General features: G+C 39.5%; 1 pseudogene; it reads left to right on the top strand.

Annotated features, from left to right (window-relative positions):
• Nucleotides 1-325: 325 nt before the first annotated feature.
• On the top strand, nt 326-7026 carry LOC109763158 (uncharacterized; annotated as a pseudogene).
• Nucleotides 7027-12483: the final 5457 nt, after the last annotated feature.

The raw sequence follows: 12483 nt of genomic DNA, 5'->3' as shown, positions 1-12483 counted from the left end.
TGCTTGGCTCGTCTTCTGCAGCCACTACTGCATCTGACACTAATGCTATTATGCAGCAGCCACTCGTTAATGTGTTCTTCATGTTTTCGGGTGTTAAATCAGTCTCAAGCTTCAATCTAGTATTGCAGATCATCACATTAGGTTCACCGTTTCTTGTTCAATGATGTCTTATCAGATTGCAAATTGCAAATTGTACTTCCACCAATCTAGCTCTGCTTATCAGATACATAATGAAACAAACTTGTAATTAGCATATTATACTGAGAAAGCTTAAGATTTAGAACAAAGATAAAATAAGGAAAAAGAGAAAGAAAGATAAGGTTAACCTGTAGCGTGTAATTTGCATAAATTGGTACAACTCAAGTTCCCATCAGCCTGGACAACGGCGGTGGCGGCAACTGATGGCTTGTCGGATGAGGAGGAGGAGGAGGACCTTGCCCTTGTTCGCAGCATCCGCGAGAACCTTCACCTGAACAAGGCCTCGCCCTCCTCGCCGCGCCCGATCTGCATCTGGCCGCCTTCCTTCATGGAGGATGACCTCGAGACGCTCCGTGCGATACAGCGCCGCTTCTCGCACTACCACTCCGGTGAGTCCACTCGCAATCCAGTTCTTTCCGGTTCCAGTTTGGAAGCGCCTGGTGAGTGTTTTCGGTTTGTTCGAGACTTTGTGTGTGTTTGCATTTCTTTTGTGTATGAACATGTCTCTTTGATGGTACATCTAGGATAGTATGATATAGCCTGGTAATCCCTATTCTAGGTAGATATCTAATTTTTTTACCATGAGAAACTTCCAAGCTGAATTTTGATTACATTTAACCATAAAATATTAAGTGCATTTCGTTTGGTAGGAAAGAACTATCGGATGGCCATTATTTTCTTATAGTATTTCGGATTTTTTACTGTTCTGAATTTCATGTAGCAATGATGTCTTATGAAGGCTAGTAACTAAAACATGCTACATTTGTAGTAACTTCCATACAGTGTTAGCTTTGAATGTTAAACTGTGGGCTGTGCTAACACAATATGTAGTGTTATCCTGATACCAGAATTGCAATGCATTATAATAACCCATTACAAACTCTCTGCTGACAAATTAGATGCTATATATGGTTGATTTTCTGATTCACGAGTTATTACATGTAAGCAGAGCCCTGTTCTCTTGAAGACACGTGTACCAGTATATAATCGAAAACTCAACATATACAATGTTATCATAATTCCTGTATAGTGTAAAAAGGCATATATGTCGATACATAAAGGGGCCCTTAATATTTATTTACCTACTGAAGGTACCTCCACTGGTCCATTGGAAAACATGAAAAATGAGGCATCAAAAGGAGGGGACGATGAATTTATTGCACATCGACCTGGTGAAGAGGATGTACAGAGCAAAAATACGAAAGCTCTCACTCAAACTGGGTTCCCCAAAGCTGCACTATTGTTAGTGGATGCTCTCAAGAAGAACAGAGCATGCCAGAAGTTTATTAGAAGGAAGATGATTAACATTGAAGCAAAGATTGAAGTAAATAAGGATCTTAGGGATCGCGTCAAATGCCTTATGGACTATCAGTTAAGCTGCAGAAGATCGTTTAGCAATTTTTTATGCCAGAAGGTGGATCCTCGTGTTCGATTGATTTCCTCTGAAAAACAAAGCGCACAATCCGCAAAGGTAATAACGTCAGTATTTACAGCTGTGTATTGTATATTAGATAACATATATAATCACCTTATGATATATAGACTTATAGAGCACTTGTACCTTCTGTTGTTGATGTTCCTATTTGTTCTCTGAAAACGCCACATAGTTATTAACTTTCATTACAGATTTTTCTACACCAACGCTTGTTTCCTGCATAAGATAGTTGTAAATACCTGCATGAAAAGGCGAATAGGTTTCGTATCCTAGTCATGTTGAGTCTGTTGACTAAATTACTTAAGATCCTTTTCTTCTGGACATGTATGTATTTTGTGGAATTTAATTGAATTGCTGTTCTTAATTTTAGGGATATTGAATTGCTATTCTATCACACTAAAATCAATTTATTTATTAGACAGATCAATTGTAAATATTGTTTCTATTGTACACTTACATATTCTTCCTCTGTTGCCCGAACGATTGTTTTCCGTTTCATAATGGAGAGAATGGTACATAAAAACATAGTAGCTCGCGGATCATGGGAATATAGTCACATATTGCTCTGTCATGTGCATGAACATGACTGTCAAGTGATTATCTTGATTTTTAGGAACAGATAATACGACACTTGCAAAAGAGTATTCTATTCTTGCAGAATAAATGTAAGATGTCTCCATTGCTTCTTGGCCCAGCTGAGAACCCTCATATTGAAAAGTACAAAGTAGTTCTGAAGCAATTCCCAATTTCGCTTCAGAAGCATTCATGGTCAGATACAGAGAAAGACAGGCTTGCTAAAGGAATAAAGCAGCAGTATCAGGAAATGTTAATTAAGGACTCCATGAAGAATGGAAGGTTTGTCGAATTATTGAACTCTTGCACCAATGTAGCATTTTCATCTTCTATTTCGGTCATGGATTTTGAATCATGACTTAATCACTTAATATCACATTGAACAACCCATTGTCATAGTTTATCAATTATTCTTTGCTAATACTTGAAGAGCACCCCTTTTTAAGCTTCAAGAGTGTTAAAAGTTTTGTACTCCCTATGTCCCAAAATAAGTGTCGTTGATTTAGCACAACTCTATACTAACTTTGTACTAAATCAGCGACACTTATTTTGGTACGGAGGGAGTATATGGTTCTAATAGCTATTTTCCATTTTTCTTGATGGTTTTCTATCAATATGAATTCAATGGGTTTCTGACTGAACTATCTATCTCTACTCTTATAAAAAACTGAGTTGGTGATGATGGTGTGCCTGCCATCTTGTAATATAGATCGTACTCTTATAAAAAACTGAGTTGGTGATGATGGTGTGCCTGCCATCTTGTAATATAGACCGTCCGATCTATATCTGATGGATAGAAAGCAAACTATGACAATTTTACAAAAGATACCCTCACCTCTCTCCACATTTACAGATAAGGCCTTGCCTCGTTCATCCTTATCTCCCACAACCTCATTGTTGAGCAATTAAAAAAGGAAGTCTCTGGAACAATCTGGCATGGTGGCCGCTGCCGGCGCCGTTCAGTATATATCTAACATAGATATATCCCCATGCCTCCGCCCAGTCCGACCACCAGTCACCACCACGCCCCACACCTCCTCACCTTATCTCTCATCTTTCTCGAGAAATCATTTTTCCGATGAAATTCTCGAGATACTATTTTTCCGATAAAATTCTCGAGATATCATTAGTTTTTACACATGGGAGTACTCCTGCATGGGTCAATCACAACAGATGTTTTGTAAAAAAATGCATCTTGTTGTTCCGTGCAATGCACGGGCATCTTGCTAGTAAATCATGAATTGACAGTCTTTACAGTCTCTATAGTTGTGCTACTGGGGTATTTGTTTTCCGCAAATTGAGATGTGGGTTTGATGCCAAACTTATGGGTTTTAATATAATTTTACTTGGTCTTCTGCTAGAAGATTTGACATGAAATCTTATTCTGCTATTCCTTTTTTGTTCTGCAGTTCCAGTGGTGACTTCAGTGCTGTAGATATGGCCTATGCACTGACGAACACTGGGGGTAATTTTGAGGCGACTCACGAGATTCTCCGGTCAGTCTTACCATTAGTAAACTGGGACTATATTGCTGCTATGTACCTGCCTGGTCGATCCGGTGCTGAATGCGAATCAAGGTACTTTCCCTCTACAAGTTATTTTTCCCTTCTAGCGCACGGAGCAATTTTCATTTCGCTCATCTTGCAAAAGTTTCACCAGATCTTACTTTGCCATCTCTCCTGATATTGTTATTTAACGTTTCTGCAGTATTTGTCTGCATCTGTGTTTTCAATTGGTCAGTCCTAATTCAAGAAATTGTAATTGTATTCTCTAGGTGGCTAAACTATGATGATCCACTGATTAATCACAACGCCTGGACTGCATGTGAGGAGAAAAGACTTATACTAACTGTCCAAGAAAGAGGAATGCATAATTGGATTAATATTGCGGTTGCGTTGGGTACACAGAGAACTCCTTTCCAGTGCTTTGCCCGTTATCAATGAAGTCTTAATCCCCACATATTGAAGAGGGTCTGGACAAAAGAGGAAGATGTTCAACTTGTAGTTGCCGTCAAAACTTTTGGTTGTAACTGGCAACTTGTATCAGCTAATCTGGTTGGTCGCGTTGGCAACCAGTGCTCTAACAGGTACTGTTCTTTGACTTGTCTTTCTATTACGGTACATATCTTATGACTCTTTATAATGGTTACCTTTTCTAACGGAATTTAATATTTTTCCTCACTAATTTTACATGGATCGTGCTTTCTATTATGGCACCTTTGTTATCACTCTTTATCGTGGTAATCTTTTCTAATGGTATTTAATCTTTGTCCTCACTTAGTTTTACGTGGATGTTCTCTTACTTTCCTTGGGTGGGGTATATTTGACATACCTTACGTCAAACTTAACTAGGTGGAGGAAAACGCTAAACCCTGAAAGGAAAAGGGTGGGGAGATGGTCTGAGGACGAGGACAAGCGCCTCATGGTATCTGTCAAGCTTTTTAGGTCTGGCAGCTGGAATAAGATTGCGCAGTTTTTACCTGGCCGCACACAAAGTCAAAGCAGCGAGAGGTAAGGTAGTAGTTTTACCATGTCAGTTGGAAGTTTATGGTTTGATGGTGATGCTAGTTTTTATCCTCGTTAAACAGGTGGTGTATGTAATGTTCTTGATCCGGATATAGATCATGGGGAATGGCGCCCTTAAGAGGATTCCAAGTTACTGGCTTCCGTCCATGAGGTTGGTGCGTGCTGGTCCAAGATTGCTGGGGCTATGATTCCTCACCGTACTGATAGTATGTGCTTGAGGTAAACCATAAACCCATTCTCTTTCAGATTTTACATGATGTAATTCTGATGTGTTGCTCGAAACTTCAAATCGATAATGCACTTCATGATGGAGGAGCTGTCCCACCAACCAAAGCAAGCACAAACTTTGTTGCTAATAGTTATGCCGTTTGTGACTGCAGGCGATGGAAAAGACTGTGTCAAGATGAATTACCTTTAGTGATAGCAGCCAATCAAGTAAAGAAAACTATTTTCCAGACCAACTTTGTTGATAGAGAAACAGAGCGACCTGCAATTTGCCCCAGTGACTTCCCATCACTTGTGTACTCGAAAGTTGACAGGCGTGATGAGAACACTGCAAGGTACAGTAATTTCAATTGCAATGCTTTTCAAACAATAAAAGTGGAAAAAAACCCGGTAGTTTTAGCTATGTTCTCTTCCTCATCATTCCCTGTTTTTCAGTGATCAAGTCAAGAAACCTCGAAAACGGTCGAGAAGATCATGTGCGGATAATGTGCCATCTGGTGATCCCTTGAAGTCTTCTGCTGATGTTGCTGCTGTAAACACCACCATGAGAAAATCAACGAAATTTTTTTCTGGGTATGGCTTATAACATTACGTATGCTTGACTGTTGAATTTCACTCCCTTATGCCTGCTCAGTGCTCACATGTTTGTTTCGGACTTGCTTTTACAGAAGTGGAGCTGAACACCAAACTGGAGAGGACATAACTGTGTCTGATGGTGTCAACAATTCCTCTAGGGGCTACAACTAAGCTAGGAAGAGGAAAGTTACCACTGATAGCGATGTGGTTGTGCAGAAGAGGATGAGGGGATCAATCTCTGTTGATGACGAGTCCACCCTAGATATACTTGGGGGCCCTATCAGTTTTGATGATGAGGCACCTGCTAATCGACAAAGGGTCCCTACATTTGTTGGTAAAGAAGGCACAGGTAAAAAGAGGACAAGGGGCTCTGGGTCTGTCGGCAACGAGGGAGCTGTCAAAAAGAAAATGAGGGGCTCTGTCTCTGTTGGTGATGGGAGAGCAGTCAAAAACAGGATGAGGGGTTCAGTCTCTGTTGACAACCAAGGCAGCACAACGAAAAGGAAGAGAGTATCAAGGTATCTGACATCATCTATATCTGCTTCCTCGTAGAATATCAGTGACATCAAGAATCCTTTACTTCTTTTGTATAGGAAATCAGCCAAAGGCAATTCAACAACAGATGGTGGGGTGAACGCTTGTGAGTTGGCCCTTCCAAGTGTTCCCTCTGAAGCTTGTGCAGAAAGAGGCATTGATACTGGAAATACCAACAAGATGAAGTGGAAGTCTACTCCAAGGTAGCTCATTCTCCAATTTCTTGTTTTTTTTTTACGTGGACGTATTTGTGCCAAATGTCAATGAGGTGATGTGTGCTGCCTAAGTTTCTTGATTCCTTGTTTACAGACCCAAGCAGATAAACATGGCAGAAGGGACCGTCGATGAATATTCACGGCTTGCTGATTGCATACCCTTTGCCCGTGGAAATGGAACCAGCAGGAACAACAATAGGTACTGAAATTCGAGTTATAGCCGAACATTGGTCATGTTTTATGAAAAGATGCTGTAATTTAGTTCTGGATGCAGCCCTATGAGTCATTTTATTAAATTAATTAATGGTACACCTCTACTTAATCGGTAGTTCACTTCATGCACATAGCTAACCAATAGGAACAAATGACACTTAAATTCGAGCGCAGGTCATGTTTTACGGGGAAAATAATCCTCCAAGTTAGTTCTGGATGAAAACCTATGACTCATTTTATTAAATCAATAATGGTACACTTGTACTTAATTGATAGTTCACATCATGCACATGACTCCCATATTATTTTAGTGATAAAACAAATTAACTAGATGGATTGTTGAGTCGGCCCAACCTGCCAAGCTTTGCGCCTGTGAGTTTTGTTTTCCACTTTTACAATTGCAGTGTCATGCCGTTAAATAACGCCATGCAATCTGACGGGCCCTGAGGTGCCAACTGTGGCCATTTATGCTCGACCGGATCCTACTCCTGTTGAGTATAGCAGCACACCAAAGACTAAAGTTGTCGATTAGGTACAAGCTTATATATTTTTGTATCTTATATTAATGCTATATACGTAGTACTGACATCATTTGTTTATGGCGAATGCTTTTGTGACTGCAGATCGCAATCAGTGCAGAGTTTGGTTTCTTGTCTTCTATATAAAGAAGGTTTTCCCTACCCTATCAATATTGGTGGCCGCTCTAACTTGGTGAAGCTAGAGAAACAAGAAGACACATGGGCGAAGGTAGTAAACATACCAAGTAGAGTATGATTTTTCAGGCATAATAGAGGATAAACTTTCTCATCCAGTCATTTTGCTTGTGTCTAGCAGGGTTGTCGGCTGAAGGCGCATCAACTTGGCTTGCTGAAGGCTCTGTCTGATACAGTAGTCTGTTAGTTTTCCGATCGAGTTGAGCAGAGCAATTTAAGACTAGTTCATACCATGCTGTAAATTTGTTGCACAAACAAGCTGATGAACCAACAACGAAATTAAAACCAAGGGCTCCAGCCAAGTATCATATCATCACAGCCCATCCAGCATATGTTCACCAACATGGTTGTAGACGCGAGTCACCTAGCAACGGCGACGTTAACTTGGGTGTTTTACCTGCTCTAGCATGGTTGATGGTAATTTTACAAAACTAACAAAAAACTGCCAACAATTTGTTCTGCACCGGATAGGTTTCAACCATTTGATCTTTGTTTTCCCCTTAGTTGTCAGTCGCTGTGGTTGTTAGATCTTCGTCCATTCAACGTGCATATATACAGCGGTTGATAAGACATTCTCGTCTTGGCAAATAAAGAGAGAAAACATGCTAATGAATTGTCTCCCAACTGTTACCTCTAACAATTTATGTTTACATGCTCCTCAAATTATAGGATGATTAAATTAAACTAGATAAAAGTATGTGACTAAGAGAAGACAAATCGTACAATGGAGAAAAATGTTATCATCTCCTAGCAAAGAGAAGGCAAACCTCTTTTCCCTTTCCTTTTTTCTCTCTTCCAACCGAACAATTATCCTATGTGGTATTGCAAATATAGCAGCATTGTACATGCCCTTAATGTCTTACTCAAGAGAAAAACTAAAAAGTGTGATCTTGACCCACCCATGGTTGTTGCGACTATCTTTTCTTTTTCACTACATGGCAATGTAAATTAATAAGCAAAAGAGAGGATAATAGGATAGAGAAGAACTTTGTGTCCCCAGCTATCCGCATAGTAGGTTCATCTCCAATCTCAATTTCTCAGCGTTCCTCGATTTGTGAAACAGAGACTAGCATGGCTCTACGTGTAGCACTACATGATGAGATTTGCTAGAGCCTCCAGCATATAGTACATCCGATTATCCATGTTGTACAGCCCAAGTTTCTTTCTTTTTGAGTCTTCAGCACCGAACAAAGAATCAAGAGTCTGATTTGGTTGAAACATCACTAGTACTTTCGGTTTGATAGGAGGAACACGAGCTGCTCTTTGTACGCTAGCCTTAGCTAGTAATTTTGGCACAGCGTAATGTGATTTACTCGTACTAGTCCCTGCGTTTATTACACCTGGCTCTATCTTTAATTAATTGACACAATGAAGCTACAGTTGCAGTACATATATGACCCAGATATTGGAATTAAGCTTTGAATTTTATTAGTGTACGCTCAGGGGTGGTAGTACACATGGTGCACAGGGAGCAATAGATTAAACGCCTTATTTTGGTTTGTTCTAGTAAAGTTACAGTTTGAAGATAATTAAATCTGAAATTAACAAGCATGGACAGCACCGTTAGATATTTTATCACATACTCTCTCCGTTCCAAAATAGATGACTCAACTTTGTACTAACTTTAAATTTAGTACAAAGTTGAGTCATCTATTTTGGAACGGAGGGAGTAGTACGCATTGCTATTTTTCTGAGTAAAGAATATTTTTGTTCAGGTTCTGGTGTTGCTCATTCAGGAGTTAAGCCGACAATGCGTTGTTCTGCTCCATTGAATTTGAGGCAAGTACAAGACGACCTTGGTGTATGGTTTGCCAGTTGTTTGGTTATTTCTGTGGTTCACCATTCTTGTGTTGTTTGATCTTTCTGTGGATACCTCTTTGGTTTCGGTGTTTTCTGCACTTGCGAGTTCCAGTTTTAAGCCCATACGTTCAGCTTTGACAGTTCAGTTCACGCATCAGTCGACTCTTTCGGTAACTGCCGTTGTGAAGTGTCCGCCATGTTATTCAGAGTTCACTTCAGGCATTTGTGGACTTTTCTGGTAACCCCGTTATGGAAAGTCTGCTATGTCATTCAGCGTCCCAGTTCAAGCATTGGTCGACTTTTCTGGTAAATACCGTTGTGGAAAGTCCATCATGTATACTTCAGCCTCCGATGAGAGCGACACGGGATGTGTCTATTCCAGAGAGCCCCGAATGTGATGATTCAGTATATACCGAAATATCCAGTATTGGTTTAGAGTTCTTCTGTTATGGATTTACCTTCTGTGACTACTTGTTATTTTTATGGATCTAAATTCTACTTGCTGAGTAATCATTACTCACTCTTGTTTGTTTCTTTGTTGGATTTTATTTGGATTTCAAGTACACCGAGTAGTGAAATGCATGGGCAAGGGAGTAGCATCACTACATCACTTGAGTACAACATATACCTTCATACAATCTTTAGATGACACATAAATTGTTATGTACTAGTTGTAGTATAACAATTGGATAATATTCATTGATCTTCTGCGAGTCTTTTGTCATTTAAGTTATGCTATTGATTATTTTGATATATATGTCTATTTGCGTGACACGGGTGTCCGTTTAGACAAGGGAAACCCTAACTAAACTTCTAAATATTCCAATATTTCATAGTATTAGATCAGTGTGGTAGCACTGCCAGGTTGAGTTAAAATCTGAAGCGTTACAGTATATGGGTGTACAGATGTACACTCATTATTTCTATTTTTTTGCAGCAAAAACTTTCAATCTATTCATCTTCAATTATGGTAGTACAACGAACACTAGAAATAATAATAAAAATACATCCAGATATGTAGACCACCTAGCGACGACTACAAGCACTGAAGCGACCAAAGGCGCGCCGCTGTCATCACCCCTCCCTAGCGGGAGCTGGGCAAACTTTGTTGTAGTAGACGGTCGAGAAGTCGTCGTGCTAAGGCCCCATAAAACCAACGCACCAGAACAGAACCACCGTGGTGAGGAGTGTAGATCAAAAGGATCCAACCTGAAGACACACAAACGAAGACGAATGACGAATGACGAGCAGATCCAAACAAATCCATCAAAGACAGATCTGCCGGAGACACACCTCCACACGCCCACCATGATGCTAGACGCATCACCGGAACGGGGGCTAGGCGGGGAGACCTTTATTGCATCTTCAAGGAGCCACCGCCATCTCACCTTCCTGAGCAGGACACAAACCCGAACAAAGCTCGAAAAAAGATCTAAAAACGAAGCCCTCCCACCGGCAAGGGCCGAGATCCACTCCGCCTCCATGACCCTAAGGCCACTGGAGACGGGACGGACCGGCGTCGGCACCGGTGGGACCGTGGGAGGCAGAGAACCATAGCTTTTTGGGAGGCGGCGGCTGGCTACACTACTTGCCTTCATTATTTCTATTTTAAAAAGGTATATAGGTTCATCTGATAAACCATATGGTATAGCAAATATATGATTGAATTAGTACATTGATGCTCAAAAAATGAATATATCTAAAGCAATTCCTTACATACGATTAAATTTGCACTCTAGAGTTTTCTACATATATGTTTTTCTAATCATATAGTACAACCACTATTACGGTATTTGTCAAACCATATGTTTTACAGATATATCTAACATAGATATGTATATAATTTACATAAGTATCAAACAATATTTAAAAAAACCGTTTTTTTTACAAAGTACAAATTGAATTCAGTGCAACATATGAGTATTTTTCAGTAATATATATTACAAATATATAATAAATAAATAATACAATTAATATTGAACTTTGTTATGTTGTTAAGTATGCCAAATAAGTAATAAAACTATAATCCTTAACATGGTAGGATGATAAGTATAAAAATTTAGTATAAAATATGTACAAACTCCAGGTTAAAGGGGTTGTTTAGAATAAGATTGTATCATCTTCAACATAAAAACATAACTCAACAAGACAAACCGCACAAGTACACCATTTGCAAAAAACCAAAAAAATGGAACTAAAACAAGCATGAGCACCGAGTTCTTAGTGCATCACATCTCTAGCCTTGTGCCACGAGCTCCTTTTGTGCCTATTTCACAAGAGAAACTCAGAGGCCCGACGGGCATCTCACCATGGTTGTCACTCATGAGCATGCGTTCATTCACACCCGACATGGTCTCAAAAGCCTGGATAACATGGCAGCCAACATTTTGCTCTCTTTTTTATTTTCCTCGGTCTTTTATTCCTCGTTAGATAATATTTGACTAACCACCTACAACAATATTTTCAGCACAAAGGGAATATTAGCAATGTTATAGTCATATTATCATTTTTTGTAAGGCTTAATCATATCACATATGATTCTGATACATATGAATGCAATGAAAATGATACATATCAATGCAATGTAAATATGCAACAAAAATAGAGTACCCCACAATTGCTCATCAACAAAAATAGCGTATTTCTGGGATTACTTATCAACAAGAATAGTCTACTTGTAGCATTACTCGTGTTTATAACTCCACAAGGACATTGGATGAACAATACTAAAATGACATGTATATGCAACCAAGACACCATCTTGCTAAAACTACCAATTGATTTCGCCCTAGAATCGCTCGTGCCCAAGAGCCAAAAGCAACCATTTTGACCCATTTATGCATGTTTGAATTGCTAAGAATCCTTAGAGAAAATGGGAATACGATTAAAACTAGGTGGATGCAGTGACAGAGAGTTACCCTCGTCAATAGTTTGATTCCATCTTCCTTGTAAGTAGATCAATGTTGCCTCTTGCACTTGAGACCCTAAACAACTCTGGACAGTCCTTCCCCAGCTTTTCTAATCACTCTTTTCTCTTTCTCTTCATTCTGTTCTACCTCTGTATCATTATCCTTAAGTACGATGTGATGCAGACTCTCATGCAGCATCTCGAGCAAAATTTGTTTCATGCTTGTAGATAACGCTACAAGAATTTTAATGGCTTGTTCCTTTAGTTTATCAATGTCAACATCCAAATTATGGAGCAAATTTTGGACAACAATCTGATTACTTTACATGTCATTGTGTAGCTTTGTAGTGTCGTCTACAGGTCCAACAGTGACAAGTCTGGTAACAACTATGAGTTAAGCTGAATAAGTCCTCGCAGCTCAATGGTGTTGTGATCTTCCAGAGAAGCCGTTTTGGAACACTACATCGCATAGAGCTTTCAGGGAGACAGCATATGCATCCTAGCGATTGTAAAATGAAAAGTATAGTTGTGATAATTTGTAAAATCAAAGGTTTTTAGGGAGGGGGCA

The sequence above is a fragment of the Aegilops tauschii genome, chromosome 3 (assembly GCF_002575655.3).
Source record: "Aegilops tauschii subsp. strangulata cultivar AL8/78 chromosome 3, Aet v6.0, whole genome shotgun sequence".
Classification (NCBI taxonomy): Eukaryota; Viridiplantae; Streptophyta; class Magnoliopsida; order Poales; family Poaceae; genus Aegilops; species Aegilops tauschii.
The sequence above is the reverse complement of the archived record's forward strand: the minus strand, read 5'-3'. Positions and strand labels throughout refer to the sequence as shown.